Here is an 18,585-nt window from a genome sequence, read left to right as displayed (position 1 = left end):
CTAACTTTCCTCTTCATTTAATAGTGCCTCATGGCAGGAGCTCAGAACCGCTCTACCTAACAGAGAAAAGCAGAGTGGTGAGGTTATAAATCAGGTTACTATCCATGAGGCAGGCAATCTGGGTAAATTAAATACTGGAGGGTTGGGTGACACAAAAAGGGTAGAGACCCTCACCATCTCCTATTTTCTAAAGAAATTGCCAAGGGTTTATAGAACCATGCAAATAAGTAGCATGGATTGTTGTTCCTGGAATAAACTACTTTGAATCTATACTTGAATATACTGAGAATATTGATTCACCCGCATGTGATGTTTATTATTAAGCATACAGCTCTAATTTACTGCATCCGAAACAGCCCCTTGGAGCCTGATTTCTGGCCATTGGCTTTGGTGATTCTCCTCAGACCATGTATTTACATTGCAGGTGACATTATAGGAAGGATTTTTTTAACCAAATTCTCGTGGGAGAATGGCATATTTATACAAAATCCTGAAACGTATTTCTTAGTTCCACTGCTCCGCCCATTCCCATCCTTCCCTCCCTTCTTGCTCTGGTTGTTAAACTTTTACACACACAGCTCTAATGATCTTATAATGCATTTAGGTTAATACTCTGGCTCTTGAACTCCAGGGCAATGACCTGAACCCCATCTATTAATCTGACTTTGAAAGGGGTTCGAGATAGAGTAGTTACAATAATCCCTTCCATTGGGAATAAAGGGAAAAGTACAAGACTAAGAATAGTTGCACATATAAATAAAACACAGCCTCTTCCTCTCTGTCAGGAAGATGGGGCAAACCACGTATGCCTGCTACTTATTCACACAGGGTCCATGACTCCTGCTGGGTCTGTGGAGGGGTCCTTAATAATTAATCCTGGGCCTGCTCAGCCAGAAAGTGCTTCCTAAATAACCTTCTGTCAATAGTGGTTTGAATTAGGCCAAGTCCTAAATGCACTATTTTCACTTGATTGGCCTTGGGCACTTCCCCACCCCTGCACCTGTCTCCTCAGGCAGAGCCCTGGGGACGTCACATGAGGCGAGGATTCCACCCAAGTCGTTATGGGCTGAGTTGTGTCCCTCTCACAGTTCCTGTACTAATCCCCGGTACCTCAGAACATGGCTTTATGTGGAGACACGGGTCTACAAAGAGAACATAGGTTAAAAATGGGGTCATATGAATGGGCCCTAATAGAATATGACCAGTGTCCTTTTAAGAAGAGGAGACAGGGACATAGACACACACAGAAGAAAGGCCATATGAAGACAGGAGGAGGACGGCCATCTGCAAGCCAAGGAGAGAGGCCTCAGAAGAAACCAACTGGCCAACATCTTGATCTCAGTCCTCTGGCCTCCAGAACTGGGAGGAACTAAATGTCTGCTGTTTAAGCCACCCAGTCCACAGTACTTTGTTAAGGCAGCCCTAGGCAACTCTACGTGGTTTCCCTCATCTGCAAAGACTGGTGCTGCAATGCAGACTGGGAGGGAGGAACTACTGGCACTTAGCACTGCCTATGTGCTGAGCACGCACTCCTGAGATCTCATTTAATCCACACAGTGCTGGGGGTACTCATACTTCCCAAACAGTGGGCTGGCTTGACAAAGGGTGCTGTCAAGTACTTGCTTCTCAATAGTTGGAAAATTTTGAGCCAATTAGCAGTGAACTGTGATTCTCACTATTTGTGGGAAGTTAGGGAAACAATGAACTGGAGACTAAGAATTAAAAAGAGAAGTGGTGAGCCCAAGCCAGGAGTCTGAGAATCTGGTCAAAGCTGCAACTTCTCCCCAGGAGGAGGCATCTATGCCCACCAACTCCAGATGCTGAATTCTATTTCCAAGATCAATAAACCCTTTAAAACCTACTCACAGATGGTGTAGAGAATCATGGGCTCCCAGCTCAGAAAATTCTAGAGTAGAGGGTTTCAGTGAAGTCCTGGTAGAGATGAGATGATGGAGGAGAAACAAGGGAGAAGGAAGGAGGTGACTGGGGAGGAGAGGGAAGGATGGGAGAGGGGAAGACAGAGGAGGGAAGGAGAAAGGGAAGCAGGATGGAGGAGAGAGCAGAGGAGAACGAGGGAGGGGAAGCAGCAAGGGAAAAGAAAGGAAAAGAAGGGAAGAAAGCAGGTTGGGAGCAAGGTGGGAAAGAGGAGAGAGAAGAGAGAACAGGAGCGTTAGGGCTGGAAGGAGGTAAGAGGGAGCCCTGGGGTCGGGGCTCTGTCTAGGGCTGGGCCAGGCTGGGCCGGCACAGATGCATGCGGTGTGGACACTGCAGGTACAGGCCCTAATGCCAGAAAGGAAGTCAGTACACGGGGGCCCAGCTCTCGAGACATTTTAGCTCACGTAATACCTGCAGGCATGCAAAATAAACATTGAAACAACTCACTGACATTGTGACAGAGGGATATCCTAAAGAGTTCTAGTGCCTGTGGAAATTGTTAGGAAAAAACCCACAGGTACTAAAACAGATGTAATTGGGATAGTTCCTTAGGTGGAATTTCTTTCTTGTTGACTTACAGGGAATGTAAAAATATGCACAAGGGCTTTTGTGTATTTCCTACTGATCTCTTTCCCTTGAACCCGATTGCTTCTTTCTCAAACTGGGTACCTACAAGGAGACAGAAGATTGAGAAGTAGGTACACAGGGTGAATCTCACTGGAGTGTCAGTTTTACTTATTAGCAAGTCATTACAACAGTTATATAGGAATGTCAGTGTGGATGTATTATAGACTAGAAAGCAAGGTTTTATACATTCATAATTTGTTATCTTGGGTAAGTTACTTTACCCCTGTTGGTCTCAGTTCCCACAGCTGTAGAAGACTCCATTACTAGCAACTGAGAAGTGATGTAACGTGTGAAACCCCAGCATTTAGTAGGCACTTGACAAATACTAGGACCCCTTCCCTTTCTCCACTGGCAGTTAGTCCTCATCTGAGTTCCCACAGTTCTATCCTTCGGCAAAATCTCACAAATATCTTCTCTTAATTGTATGTTTATTATTGTTTTTTAGGAAGCAAGGTGTGTGCTTCTTAAGAACAGGGACTATATCTTGCTCCTTTCTGATTCCCAGGCCTTAGCCCCTTTGTGGGCACTAAGTAGGTGCTCAGTAAACAGCAGCAAATGACTCTGTCAAACATTCCTTCCTCAAACCCTCCTGTGATGCCCTGTGACAGCTCTTGCAATATTAGTTATCTCTCTTCTTCCTGCTAGAATGAGAGCCCCTTGAGGTCTGAAGTTAGGTCTTACCCATCTTTTTATACCTTGGGGAAGTAGTGCCTGTATAAGAAGCTATAGAGCCTCAACAAATTAAAATTGGATTTTCCTTTGATTTGAAATGGAACCAAAGCTAATATTGACTGGGCTCCACAGCTGGCATGAATAATAGAAGAGAGAGGCCCGAGAGCATAACATCAGAAATTGCTCAGTCCCACTGGCTTTGCCCAGCCCAGATTTGTCTAGGCAGACTCAGTTGATGGTTCTGCTCCTGATTTCAGATGACAGAGCACGGTGGGATCTCTAGGCCACCGACAGTAGGAGGAAATGCTTCAGCAGGCAGGCAGTCACTGTCCCTACACCTCGCAGGGTTTAGAGCTATTTCCAGTGCACAGAAACGGTGCCTCCCTCTGGGCAGCCTTCTGGAGCCAACATTGATCTCTTCTTCTCTGCCCTCCTACTACAACTTGAGAGGAAAAAATACTATAACTTTACCCCCATTATAGAATAGTTCAGTTTGTGAGTTTATCTTACTTGGCAGATACCAGCAGGGCATTTAGAAAGATGCTCACATTTTTCAATTTGGCACAAGCTCCCCTTTCTGCCTCTTGCCAGCTACCAGTTGAATTGTCTAGGCACTGACTTTACCTCTGGGTCTCAGCCTCTTCGTATGTAAAATGGGCATAAGAATGCCTGCCTCACAGTTGGCCAGAGGCTGACATGAGATAAAGTGTATAAAATGCTCAAGCACAGGCCGTGCACATAGTAGGTGCCCTATAAATGGCAATCCCCTTTCTTTTTCCTCTCCTTTGGAAGGTAGAACTAAATGTTATTCTTCTTTAGACTCTCAAGGACCTTATACAGATCCTGGCAAAGGGTAGATCTGAGTATTTATTTTTAGAATGAATGAATGACTGTCAGATTTTACACAGTTGCTATCGCCATGCCTCTCCACAAAGCAGACCGCCCCTCCCAACAGAAATCCTCTGTGGTAGAATAAATGTAGAAGGAATCACACAAAGATGTAAATAATTCAAATAGGTGGTGCAACTCAAGGAGCGTGGTTGTTTTTTTTTTTTCATGTTGCAAAGCAGGTTTAATTATAATTACAGTGTAAAAAAAGATTTTCAGGACAGAATCAACATCAGAGTGTCTCAGACAGAAAAGACAAAGTTTTGCAGACTAATCCAGGGGAGATGGTTATTTTCCTTACAGAGAGAGAGGGCAAATCTTTCTGGGCCATCTGCCCTAGCTCCTTGCTTGTGACTTTTCCTAGCAAGGGTGGGGGTCAGGATGTTGCCAAGGTACCAGGAGCCACACAAGCTCCTCTCAGATCTGCTGGCTGTCCTCACACCTCCCAGGGCCCGGCATGAGCAGTCCAGATGCCCCCAGTGAGATTTCCTCCCGGCCTCCCAATCCCAAACACCAATGCCACCACTTCTTTCAGGGATGTGAGGACTGAGAAAGGCCTCATTACAGGGCTCCATTTCCCACCCTCATTTTGCAGGCTTGAAACCTGGGCTGCAGAGGGCTGAGGCCCTGCCCAAGACCTCACAGTGGCTAACTGGCAGGGCGGGATGGGGCTTAGGTCTCTGAGGGGAACAGGAGGATCCTTCCCAATGACACACAGCCCCACAGGACAGTTTAGACTGCAGAGGTTCGAGGTGGTGGGACCTATCCTGGATTTAACCCTTGTTGTCCTTCCCCTGGGTTCCAGGCTGCTGTTTGGCCCCGACTTGCTGTGTGGCCCTGGTCACATCACTCCCTCCTCTCATCCTTGGTTTCCTCCTGTGTAAGTACGAGGTTGGGCTGGATGACAGTGGGAAGTTCTCCACCCATTAATTTATCTTATCCAGCAAGTGCCCCTCAGCAGTCAGCAGGGGGTCCTGGCATGTACCTCATTTATTATCCCAGGAGCCCAGGGTCGTAGGTTCTCCTTTCCCTACCATGCAGAAAATGAAAGCCCACAGAGGTCAGGAGCAATCAACCTGTGCAAGGTCACACAGCTAGAACATGGCAACAGGGGTGGGCATGACTGGCGGGCAGCAGGGAACAAGCCACAGGCCTGGGCTGAAGGGAGCGAGCACCGATCTGAGCCTGACAGCCTCGCCTTGAGTCCAGGCCTGGTGGTCTTTAGCTGTATGACAGGAGCAATTTCTGTGTGTCTCTGAGCCTCAGTTTTCCTCATCTTTAAACTAGGGACTTCAGCCTCTCCTTGGCTCATCGTATAGGATGGTTGAAAGATCAAAAGAGTAAACAGGTCTGAAAGCTGCTGCTTATAATTCTCAAAAGCCTGAGCCTCAACACTTACTAGTTCTGTGGCTTCTTGAGCCTCAATTTCTTTGCCTATGAAACTGGGACCCTCATGCTGCCTTGCTGGTAGGGTGGTGACAGTGTCCGAGGAATCGTCCCTGGCCTGTGCTCCATCACGACAGCCACTGTTACCCTGAACACACGGTAAGGGTCCGTGTAGGGTCGGGAGTTCTCCTGCTTCCTGAGGGGCTGTTCCCGGGAAGATGTGCTCTCTCCCTCAGGCTTCTTGGCCCACCATGCCATCCAGCAAACAGAAAGCTCTGGAGACTAGAAGGCTCATTTTTTCTTCTCCTCAAGACCTGGGGACTTGTCTCTCTGCTGTGACAGGCTTGGCCCATAGCCTACCTTACCCACATTTCTAGAACTTCCAGCAGTCTTATTAAGCCAGCCTTGTGGCAGCCCAGGTTATGTGTGTATGGGGTATGTTCAACAGATGCCATGCCCAGGGGTGATAGGTTTTCAGCAAAAAGCAAAAAGGCTCTGAGTCCTCGATGCCCATGCCCACTGCAGGCCTTCTTCCCAGGGCTTTCTTCCCATGCCAACTAGAAAACAGAGCTGCCCATGGTACCTCACAGAGGCAGAGGTGTGACAACACGTGATGGTTCTGCTCCCAACAATTCACCACAGTTTACTGGGAGCATGTTCTTCTCACACCCAACTGTCTGGGGGATCAGGGATCGTTTCCTCAGGGGAGTGGCGGAGGGTGGGGAAAAGAGGAATTAGGCAGAGGGCCTCAGCCCTGGCTGTTCATGAGACTCACCTGGGGGCCTCTAACCACCACACTGCCTGGGCCAAGCCCCACCATAGAATCAAAGCTTCTGTGGGTGGTGCTTGGACATCACTGGCATTTTTCACACACCACAGAGAACCAACCCTTTGCCTAAAGGGTACCCCTTTTTTACACTTAGTCCCTCCAACCATGTCACCATGGGGGCATTGGTTCTGAGCTGTGGTCTGAACAGGTCTGTTGGACCCCACAGCCCAGAACACCACATAGTCTCCCAGAGATCCGCCCAGAAATCCAGGTTCAACACTGTGCCCACACCTCCACAGCAAACTATGGCCAAGTAACCCTCCCCACCCCCGCCCAGTGGTTTCATTTTTGCATTTGGTATTTTGTTTTGATGTTCAGGGCATAAAGGGCCAATAGCTTCTTGCCCTGAGCTATTTCTCCTTGGAAGCAGTGAAATAGCTCGACAATTTGTAAGCCATTTAAAATGCATCGTTTTGCTGGGGAACCCTGTGGGGAGAAACCTACCTTTCCTTTCCTCTCAATCCCCGCACAGAATGTAGCAGGCTTCCAACTGGAATTTCCTTCCCCAGAGTGTGGTTAGTCACGAGGCCAGGAGCCTTCTGTTTGCATGGCGCTCCAGGAGGCAGGACAGGAGACTGACGCGCTGTGGACTGTGCGGGTCCCCAGAGCACAGGCTGTGGGCTTGCAGAGGCTCGAGCTCAAACCTGGGCTCCACACTTCCTGGGCTGGACACTGAACCTGGGTCTCCTCCTCTGTAAAGTGTCATCACTCCATTTACAGCTATCAGGGAAGGGGATGAATGCAAAGGCCCAGGACATTGTTTACTCAAAAAATACTAGCTATTACTATTAAATGCAAGGATGATTATTATTTGAGTACTGCCCTAATCTTTGGCTTCTGCAAGGTCAGACCCTTCAGTCAAACCTGTGATCTGTTATGAGAGCCATTGAGCAGAGTGGACCGGACTGGGTATTCTAGGAAACTTTCTTGTCTCTGGATGGCTTGGCCTCCAAAACACAATCTATGAGGCTCAGGTTCGGGAGACAGAAACTGTAAAAAGTGCCGATGCCAGGACCCCACCCTCAGCTCTTCTGGCTCTACTGGCCAGCTGGGCCAGGCAGGGTGTTTGCTAAAGCTCTCCAGGCACTTTTAGGGAGCAGCCAGGGCTGAAAACCTCTGCTTGGTTCTTCCCTTCCCAGGTGGGTGATGCTGTGTGAGCCAACAAGAGTCAGACTGTTCAGAGGGACACAAAGGTGCTCTTGGTAAACGGTGGTGAGTTAGTGGGAATGAACCCAATGCATTCTCAGTCACACCTGCGCCTCCCCAAGGAAGACCTGCCAGCCCTGTTTTCCAGCCCTGCTCCCATGCATTTGAGGAGTATTCACTGAGCACCTGCTCTGTATCGGACTACGAGCAGGGAGCTGAGGAAGCAGAGGGGCAGAGTGGTCCTGCCCTGCCCACAGGGAGCTGCTGATCTGAGTGGAGGGGGAGCGAGCGGCAGGGACTCGAAGAAGGAGTAAAGGCGCTAAAAGGATAAACGGGGGCGCTGACTGTGTCTGGGGAAATCACAGCATCTCTCTGGGGAAGCGACAATGAACTCAGACCTGAAGGATGCCTAGCCAGGAGAAGAGGGCGTGGAGTCTCCAGGAGTCCCTGATGCTAGATAGGGCTTGACTAGTTAGAAGATCTAAAAGGTGGCCAGTGTGTGTTGCACAAAGAAGGGGAAGAATGAGTCAGGTGAGAGGAGAGAGACAGGCAGGGGTCAGATATTTATGACACAAACATCTATGGACAGGCAGAATACCATGGCCTTGGCAATAGGATCACGGCCGCTGGAACTGCAGTGCCAGGGTTCAAATCCTGCCTCAGCCACTTATAAGCTCTGTGACCTCAGGCTACATACTTAATCTCTCTGGGCTTCAGTGTCCCCATCTCCCAACTGGAGATGATGATGATACTACCTACTTCCAAGGAAAACAAGTTTTTGTGGAGATTAAATTAAATCAGTGAATTGATGTAAACCACCTAGAAGAGAGCCTGGGATGCATTCAGTCATATATAAACATTTGCTATCATAGTTATTATGTACTAGGCCTTGGTTCGGCCTCCCCATCTGCAAAATAGGAATAATAATAATGTATCTAACTGAGAATGCTACTGTGAAGATTAAATGAGAATGTATAGGTGGAATACAACAGTACTTGCTTTGTGATAAGCAGGCAATACACGTTCACCATCACCATTATTTATCTTTAGTTATTATGTGTGCTGGGCAGAGGATATGACACTTCTTGGAACAAATGTGCCAACAGCCAACTATCCAGAAGTGGGAGGGGCTCTCTCAGGGGCAGTGCCCCTTCCCTGCAGGGATGTGAGCACAGGTGAGACAGAAACTCAACCAGGTGGCTGCATGAGGCACCCTTGCAGCCTAAGAATCTACGATCCTACCTGTCTCTAATCTCTATTGATTCTGCCCACTGCTAAAAATTTTCACAAGCATATCCTGGAAGCTTTGCCCTCAAACAATAATCCTCTCCTGCCTGTTTTCCACCATGGCAAGGAGACATCAAATCCAGACATCTCCTGCACCCTGGAAGCTGACAATGCTTGTGAAGAGCATGCCATTCACGGGTGTAAAGTGCTCCCCCGCCCCACCAGGGTGGTGCCCCAGCCTTCTCTGCCCTCACAGCCTAAGGACACCAGCAGCCCCAGGGCACAAACCAGGGGCACAGTGAGGCTGAGGACCAACTTCCCAGGCAGGCACTTCTGAAGAGAGAGACTGAAATCCAGCTCAGGTCCCCCAGGGTCTCCAGAAGCATCTTTGTCATTGGTGCCCTTTAAAAATAGCAGTGCTTTTTCAGGGAAATGCACTGAGCTCTGTCTCTGGGGATGCCAGCACAGACCTCTTTCAAAAATAGAACCCCAGTCAGGCACCCTTTCTAACTCTTTGTCTTTCCCCACTAGTCCAGAATCCTTTAGGAGGATCCAGAGATAGGGCAGCAGCTCCAGATGCTGGGAGAGCTGGAGCACGGGTTCCCACCCAGGTCTGGCTCCTTCCAAATCCCTTGTCTGTCAGTTTCCACTTTAAAAACATCCATTTTCTCTTGATTTAAAAATTAATATGTATTTATTCTAGCTATTAAGGAAAACATCGAAGGGTGTCTCACCACCCAGAAAAAACACTGATTAGAGTCTATTTTCCCTCTCATCCCCTCTACATATACCTGTCCTACCCCACACACTTTTATATAGAACTGGATAGTGCATTTTATATCCTTTTTTCCCCATGAATATCAAATCAAAGTGATTTTCCTATGTCATTAAATATTTATCTACAAAGTGGTATTTTAATGTGAGTACAGACTAGAGGTTAAGCACATAAGCTTTGCTTGAGAAAGATCTGGGTTCAAGTCCTGCCTCTTCTCACTTTCAGGTTTTGTGGCCATGACAGCTATTTAAAGTTTTTAAGGCTCGGTTTTCACATTTATGAAATGGGGCCAATAACAGGGTCAATGGGGTCAACAGTCCCCATCAGGACTGTTATGAAGATAAAGTGTGGTACTTTAACAACTGCTCAATAAATGCCTATAATAATAACAATAAACTCTATTGAATATAATTGAATTATTGATTCTCCTAACGATAGATATTTAGACTGTTTCTAAAGCCCATGTTCTCCCACCACTCCTTCCTTCCCTGGTAGATCCTGGGATTCACAGAGAGGGCTCCCAATGGCAGTGTCCAAGTTGGAGACCTTGTGGATGAGCAGATTAGCTGGTGGATGTAGAGTGGGAGGGTGCAAGCTAGATCACACAGGTGATCTCCCAAGGAGACCTATCTCTCTACTCCTCCACAAGCCTTGCAAAGTCCTAGAATGAGGCAACAATGCCAGGCTCCCTCTACAGACTGTCTCCTCTGGGGTGAGTTAGAGGCCTATGCCTCCAGCCTAAAGTGGTGCCTAGACAAGGGCCTCCTTCTCTGATTCTTAGGCAGATTCCATCCTGAACATCTTTATTCTCCAAATCCAAATGCCTAAGAAGTTGAAACATCTTTTTTCCTCCCCATTTGGAATTTCTCACTGTGCCTCAGCATAAGCTGGGTCCTGGTTGAAGGAAACAAGGCTCAGAAAGGCTGGGTGACTTCTCTGTAGTCACACAGCCAGTCAATTGTTAAATCTCAATTGGAAGCTTGTTATGGGCTGAACTGTGTGCCCCCAAAACTCATATGCTAAAGTACTACCCTGCCCGCAGTTCTCAGAACATGACTATATTTGGAGACAGGTCTTTGAAGAGGTGATTAAGGTAAAATGAGGTCATGTGGGTGGGCCCGAAGAGATTAGGACAACACAGACCCAGGGATGAACAAATGAGGACACCTTGAGACTGCAGCCATCTGTAAGCCACATAGGGCCTTAAGAGAAACTAAGCCCACTGGCACCTTGATCTTGGCCTTCTAGCATCCGAAATTGTGAAAAAACAAACTTCTGTGTTTGAGCCATTCAGTCTGTGGTATTTCATTAAAGCAGCCCTAGCATGCTAACAGAAAGCTTAAGAACAAAAACAAAACTCTTAACAGTACCAGATTACTAAGTCATTGCACATGTTTGGGTTATTTTGATTTCTACAGAGACCTTGTCAGCTAAAAAGAGTATTTTTATTTCTGTACAGTTGGAGAGAATCAACACAATGCTGTATGTAAAGTGCTTGGTTCAGTGCCTGGTAAGAAGACGTAACTTATTCTCACCTTTAAGTATTTGTATCTGCTGTGGATTCTAGCGGGGAGACTTATGAGGATCTGCCCTGGGGTGGAGGGCCACCTCCTGTCACAGGATGCAGGAGAGCAGAGGCAGGATGGTGTCTGGGTACCGAGCTGCATGGCAGTTGTTTTCACCGGGGTCCCTACAGCAGCCATGCATCACCCGGGAGTTGGGCGAAAACGCAAACTTTCTCCAGACCAACTGTATCAAAAAATGGAGATGAGGCTCAGCAACCTGCAGTTTTTACAAGCCCTCCAGGAGAGTGAAGTTTGAGAACTAGTGGGCTAACAGGGGACTTAGAACTGGACAGGCAGATTGGGAAGGACGAGATTTCTTTAATAGCAGTCCAAAGCCACAGTCACTGAGATTCAGGAAGACACTGACCCCCCTTGTCTTTCAGAGGCCATGGCCACATAATTGTCAGCTGAAACAGCTGGGGTTGACTTGTGTCCTGTGGTTTGGGTGGACTCCCCATCCGTGAAGCTGGGAAAAAGCCAGCCAGACTCCCACTGGAGCTACTGCCCCCCCAGAACTTGCCACAGATACCACATCAGTGCTGGAAGGGGCTTTGGGGACTGAGCACCAAAGTGAATCTGGCCCAGAGTGGGCAAGGGCCAATCAAGGTCAAACACTGGAGCGATGCAGGCCAGGCCTTCCAGGCTTACTCCTCATCACTGTGCAGCTGTACTTGGCACCCCCAGGGACGTGGACATCCAGCAAAACCACTGGGGGCAACTTCTGTTTTCATCCCACCTCTCTCTGGTTCAGCTAGCACATGGATGCCTTTTAATTCCAGCCTGATCATTCTTGACAGAATGTTTCAAAGTCAAGGCGGGGACAGGAGAGGACAAAGCTGTTGCTCCAGGCACAAGCACAGCCACTGACCTGTGTGTCTGCCCACATTTGGGGATTATTCTGCCTGGGAAATACATTTCCACCTGGGGCATTACAAGCGACTCCTACTCTGGTTGCTTCAACATCCAGAATCACCAGGGAGACAAGCTTGTCAGAGCCAGTTTAATTAGTCCTAGTAGGAAGTGTGCTTCAAGGATGGTCATTATTATGACCCACACAGCTTTCTGACCTTATGGAAAAAGGCCACGCTCTGGTCTGTAGGAAGGACCTTTCCTCAAAGTGGGGCAGCAGAGCCCATCACTAGGGGTCATGGATACAAGTAACCACAGAAGCAGGACACTGGACAACCCAGAGAAAATGAGCTTGGTTGGAAAGACGGTAGCTGTGAAGTCTGCTATTCTACAGTCTTGTAGGTGCGGCCCCAAATTTGCATTTCTAATAGCAATATTGATGCTGGTCACCGAGTGACATCTTGAGAACCACAGGCAATAGTAACCTGCCTCACCTGCCTCACCTTCCTCATGGGGTTCTGGCCATGGCTCGTTTGGAAGACCTGGTCCCTATACAGTTCTGCCATATTCCTGCTATGTAGGAGCCCTGGACCGCCCTCTCTAAGTCTCAGGTTTCCTACTTGTAAGATGGGAATAACAACTAGTGCTTGTACCTCAGAGTGGTGAGGGTCAATGAGAAAAACAATGCAAAAGAGTTTTGAACATTATAAGGACTCTTGACATGTAAGGGGAAACAAACAGTTACTGGGCACCTACATGAGTCAGAGGCTCTGTTAGATGTCAGGATACTCATATGAGTAAACCAGAATTCCCAACCTTCGAGAACCTGGGCTGAGTGGGGAAGATGGATAATGAGCCACTGACAGTCCAGTCAGTAGCAGAGACCACAGGAAGCTGTAGACGCATGGGGAAGAGGTGGGCAAGTGGTTTAAGTGGGGTTTTATTCTTGGCAAAGGGAAACCATTGTAGGTTTTAAGGCAAAAAGTGACCTGATCTCAATTGTTTTGTTGGAAGACCACTGTGGGCTGGAGAATGGATCATTGGGAGGGGCAAGTGCAGAGGCAGAGAGGCAGGAAGACAGTGAGGAGGCTGCTGTAGTGATCCAGGAGGGAGGTCATGGAGGGAAGGGAATGTGCTTGAGAGGAGGTTTTATGTGCAGGGAAAAGAAGGAGGCAGGATCAGTACAATGCCCAGGTTCCTGGTTCTAAGATGAAGTTCTAGAATAGACTAAGATGGGGAGGGAGGCGGAAGTCAGATGGCGTGGACTTGATGAGCGTCTACATTCTGTGCACACCGGCGGGAGCACTGTCTGCACAGACACCTCATCCCTGAGCCACCACCCCTCTGCCCACCAGGCTGAGTGAGGGGCTTTGCCCCTGCCCTCCCTCCCCAAGCCCTGGCATGACCGAGCTCTGCTGTTCTCTGCAGCTCCAACACTCAGAAGTGTCCTTACCATCCATGGAGTCATCTCCAAAATGAACAACAGTAGCAATCTGCAAGCAATCATCTTTTATTTTTTCCCTATATAATGTCTGGGTGTGCAGATAATGTCTGTGATTGTTGCAAAAATGGTGGCATGAAAATTAGGCCTCCTGCCAAAGACAAGGGGCGGGGGATGTTATTTAAATAAACTCAAGTGGTTCAGATCCAATTTGAGGCATCCTAAACTAAGGCCTGCTAAGATCCTCTGCCCTCTGCCTTCCATGGGGTACAGCACTGGCCTCTTAAGACCCTGCCAGGGTGGGACACACACAGTGATGGCCCTTGGAGGCTCTGGGAATCACTGTCACAGTAGAACTGTTCTGGCATCTGCCAGGAGCTCTGGGCATTAACAAAAGGCAGCTCTGGGCCTTTCACTCACAGGTTAGCTCCCAGCCAACTGAGAGGAGCTACTCTTGGAAGGCTCAAGGTGACTTTAAGAGCATCCCAGGCAGAGAGGCTGTAGACTAACATGAGTAAACCATAATTTCTGACCTTAGAGAACCTAGGCTGAGTGGGGAAGACAGATAATCAACCACTGACAGTCCAGTCAGTAGCAGAGACCACAGGACACTGTAGATGCATGGAGAAGAGGTGGGCACAACAAGACCCACAATGGTAAGCTGTCACTGTTACTTTGTTCCAAGGAGGGCAGACTGCATCCCACATTGTCCTAAGGGCATTATGAGTCTATTGTTTTATTTATTCCATCCTCATAACTGTCCTGAAAAGTAGTCATTATGAATTCTGTTTGGTAGAGGAAGAAGATAGAGGAATAAGTTATGATCCTACAGCTAATAAACAGCCAAACTGGGATTCTAGCCCAGATTGCTTGATTCAAAAGCCCATGACTGAGCTTTAATCAAAAAGATAGATAATAATAAGTGTTGTCAAGGATGTGGAGAAACTGGAACCCTCATACACTGCTGGTCAGAATGTAAAATGCTACAAGTACTTGAAAACAGTCTGGCAGTTCCTCAAATGGTTAAACATAAAATTACCATCTAATACAATAGTTCCTCACTTAGGTATCTGTCCAAAAGAAATGAAAACATATATCTACACAGACATTTGGACATAAATGTTCATAGCAACATTATTCATAATAGTAAAAACAACCCAGATGTACACCAACTGATGAACTGATAAATAAAATGTGGTATATCCATACAATTAACATTATTTTTCACTATAAAGAAATGAAGTACTATACATGCTACCATATGGATGAACCTTGAAAACATACAGAAAGAAAACAACCATGATCCTCCCAAGGGAAAGCCTCTAGAATTATTACTGTTTTTTCATTCATTCAACAAATCTCGATCCCCTATTATGTGGTAGGCACATACCTCTGGGAACTTTTGACTAAGAGCTCCTAGTGTAGAAGAGGTAGGATGGGGCACAGATAATCATCATTCATGGAGAAGAAGCCAAGGGAATTTAAACAAAAGGATATTATTTCATACCCACTGGGTTGGCAAAAATTAAAAAGTCAGACATTATCACACTGGTGGAGATGCAGAACCCCAGATACTATGATACACTGCTTGTGGGAGAATAAATAGGTGTAATTTAGAAAGAAGTCTAAGAGTGTTTAGTAGAACTAAAGAGGCATGTGCCCTACGACCCAGCCATTCCACATGCCCCTAGGGTATAAGGTGGACAAACTCTTGCACGTGGCACAAAGAACATGGGCAAGAATGTCCATGGCAGCACAGTTTACACCAGAAGACTGGAAACAACCAAGTCCATCAATAAAAGAAAGAGGAAATAAACTCAGCTATGCTCACACAGTGGATTATACCCTGTGTGTAAATCCCAACACAATATAATATATACAAAGTTTAAAAACATATCAAATAATATTATCCATTACTTATGCATATATACACATGTAGTAAAAGTATAAAAACAGGTGTAGGAATGAGCAGTACCAAATTCTGGGTATTAGGATATTGGTTGCTTCTTAGGAAGAAGAGGAATGAGACTGAGGAGATTGGAGCGGTAGACTCGGGTCTCCAGTCATTTCTATAATGTTTCTTTTTAGAAGGAACTTGCAATATCTTATTTTTAATTGAAATTTTTCCTGCGAATTGTAGATTCACAAGCAATTCCAAGAAGTAAATAGAGAGGTCCCTTATACACTTTGCCCATTCTCCACAATGGTAACATTCTGCAAAAGCATAATATACTATTGTTACCTAGTAGGAACTGGAATGGAGGAGGATCAAGTTAAAGTGAACAGGGTCAGCTGGAAAGTAATAGTTTTAAGTGATTTTCTTGGGTGCTTTCCATTTGCTACATTTCTAGGCACCTGATACATGTTTATGAGGTTATTTTGAAACTGTTTGTCTAACCAGAGGTATTTAGTTTTATCTAGGAAGATCATAAAGGTTCCTGACACTCACTGCAACTGACTGGAGCAATAGTGCATATAGGCCGTCCAGCAATCACAGAACACAGAACTACCTGCTTTGCCCTCATGAATATGCATGCCTTTACTTAATAAAAACCCACCCCTGACTTCTCAAGAAGAGACAGTCTTCAGGGAGATTATCCCTCTGTCTCCTTTACTTGTCACAAGTAAAGAAAGCTTCCTTTTGAGTTGACTCTTGCTTGAGGCTGATTATTTGGACAATACCCAAGTGAGGGACCCATTTTCCCTGGTAACATTATCACAACCAGGATATTGATACTGACCCAAAGCACCAATCTTACTCAGATTTCCTCTTTTTTTAAAAAATTTTGTTATCATTAATATACAATTACATGAGCAACATTGTGATTACTAGATTCCCCCCATTATTAAGTCCCCACCACATACCCCATTACAGTCACTGTCCATCAGCATAGTAAGATGCTATGGAATCACTACTTGTCTTCTCTGTGCTATACTGCCTTCCCCGTGCCTCCCCCTGCTAACATTATGTGTGCTAATCATAATGCCCCCTTTCCCCCTTATCCCTCCCTTCCCAAACCCCACCCTTTCAGTCCCTTTCCCTTTGGCAATTGTTAGTCCATTCTTGGGTTCCGTGAGTCTGCTGCTGTTTTGTTCCTTTAGTTTTTGCTTTGTTCTTAGGCTCCACAGATGAGTGAAATCATTTGGTACTTGTCTTTCTCTGCTTGGCTTATTTCACTGAGCATAATACCCTCTAGCTCCATCCATGTTGTTGCAAATGGTAGGATTTGTTTTCTTCTTATGGCTGAAAAATACTCCACTGCATATATGTACCACATCTTCTTTATCCATTCATCTACTGATGGACACTTAGGTTGCTTCCATTTCTTGGCTATTGTAAATAGTGCTGTGATAAACATAGGGGTGCATATGTCTTTTTCAAGCTGGACTCCTGCATTCTTAGGGTACATTATTAGGAGTGGAATTCCTGGGTCAAATAGTATTTCCATTTTTAGTTTTTTGAGGAACCTCCATACTGCTTTCCACAATGGTTGAACTAGTTTACATTCCCACCAGCAGTGTTCATTTGGGATGGTTCTTCTTTCTTGAAGTAGGCCTGTATTGCAATATACTTCCCTCTTAGTAGAGCCTTCGCTGCATCCCACAGATTTTGTGGTGGTAAATTATTGTTGTCATTTGTCTCCATATCATGCTTGATCTCTGTTTTTATTTGGTCACTGATCCATTGATTATTTAGAAGCATGGGCTTTTTCGTTTTCTTTGTGTAATTTATTTCTAGTTTCATACCTTTGTGTTCTGAGAAGCTGGTTGGTACAATTTCAATCTTTTTGAATTTGCTGAGGCTCTTTTTGTGGCCTAGTATGTGGTCTATTCTGGAGAATGTTCCATGTGCAATTGAGAAGAATGTGCATCCTGTTTCTTTTGGATGTAGAGTTCTATAGATGTCTATTAGGTCCATCTGTTCTACTGTGTTGTTCAGTGCCTCTGTGTCCTTACTTATTTTCTGTCTGGTGGATCTGTCCTTTGGAGTGAGTGGTGTGTTGAAGTCTCCTAGAATGAATGCATTGCAGTCTATATCCCCCTTTAGTTCTGTTAGTATTTGTTTCACATATGCTGGTGTTCCTGTGTTGGGTGCATAGATATTTATAATAGTTATATCCTCTTGTTGGAATGACCCCTTTATCATTATGTAATGTCCTTCTTTGTCTCTTTACTTTCTTTGCTTTGAAGTCTGTTTTGTCCGATTCAAGTACTGCAACTCCTGCTTATTTCTCCCTATTAGTTGCATGAAATATCTTGTTCCACCCCTTCACTTTCAGTCTGTGTATGTCTTTGGGTTTGAAGTGAGTATCTTGTAGGCAGCATATAGGCGGGTTTTGTTTTTTTATCCAGTCAGTGACTCTATGTCTTTTGATTGGTGCATTCAGATTGTTTACATTTAGGGTGATTGTTGATAGGTATGTACTTATTGCCATTGCAGGCTTTAGATCTGTGGTTACCAAAGGTTCAAGGGTAATCCCCTTACTATCTAACAGCCTAATTTAACTCACTTATTATGCTATTACAAACACAAACTAAAGGTTCTTTTTTTTTTCCTCCTTTTTCTTTCTCCTCCATTCTTTATATGTTAGGTATCATATTCTGTACTCTTGGTCTATCCCTTGATTGACTTTGGGAATAGTTGATTTGATTTTGCAGCTGCTTAATAATTAAGTATTCTACTTTGCTGTGGTTTTATTTCCCCTGGTGACATCTATTTAGCCTTAGGAATACTTCCATCTGTAGCAGTCCCTCCAAAATGCACTGTAGAGGTGGTTTGTGGGAGGTAAATTCTCTCAGCTTTTGCTTATTTGAAAATTGTTTAAACCCTCCTTCAAATTTAAATGATAACCTTGCTGGGTAGAGTATTCTTGGTTCGAGGCCTTTCTTTTTCATTGCATTAAATTTATCATGCCACTCCCTTCTGGCCTGTAAGGTTTATGTTGAGAAATCTGATGATAACCCAATGGGTTTTCCTTTGTATGTGACCTTTTTTTCTCTCTCTAGCTGCTTTTAGAAGTCTGTCTTTATCCTTGATCTCTGTCTTTTTATTTATTATATGTCTTGATGTTGTCTTCCTTGGGTCCCTTGTGTTAGGAGATATCTGCACCTCCAAGGCCTGAAAGACTATCTCCTTCCCCAGACTGGGGACGTTTTCAGCAATTACCTCCTCAATGACACTTTCTATCCCTTTTTCTCTCTCTTCTTCTTCTGGTACCCCTATAATGCAAATATTGTTCCAAAT

The 18,585-nt window shown here is 45.7% G+C and overlaps 1 protein-coding gene across 10 annotated transcripts in view; it reads right to left on the bottom strand.

Annotated features, from left to right (window-relative positions):
* TENM4 (teneurin transmembrane protein 4) overlaps positions 1–18,585 on the bottom strand; it is a 717,007-nt gene that overhangs the window by 458,996 nt on the left and 239,426 nt on the right. The gene's annotated exons all lie outside the window — the stretch shown is intronic.

The sequence above is a fragment of the Manis pentadactyla genome, chromosome 9, assembly GCF_030020395.1.
Source record: "Manis pentadactyla isolate mManPen7 chromosome 9, mManPen7.hap1, whole genome shotgun sequence".
Taxonomy (NCBI): Eukaryota; Metazoa; Chordata; class Mammalia; order Pholidota; family Manidae; genus Manis; species Manis pentadactyla.
This window is presented reverse-complemented; position numbering and strand designations above follow the sequence as displayed.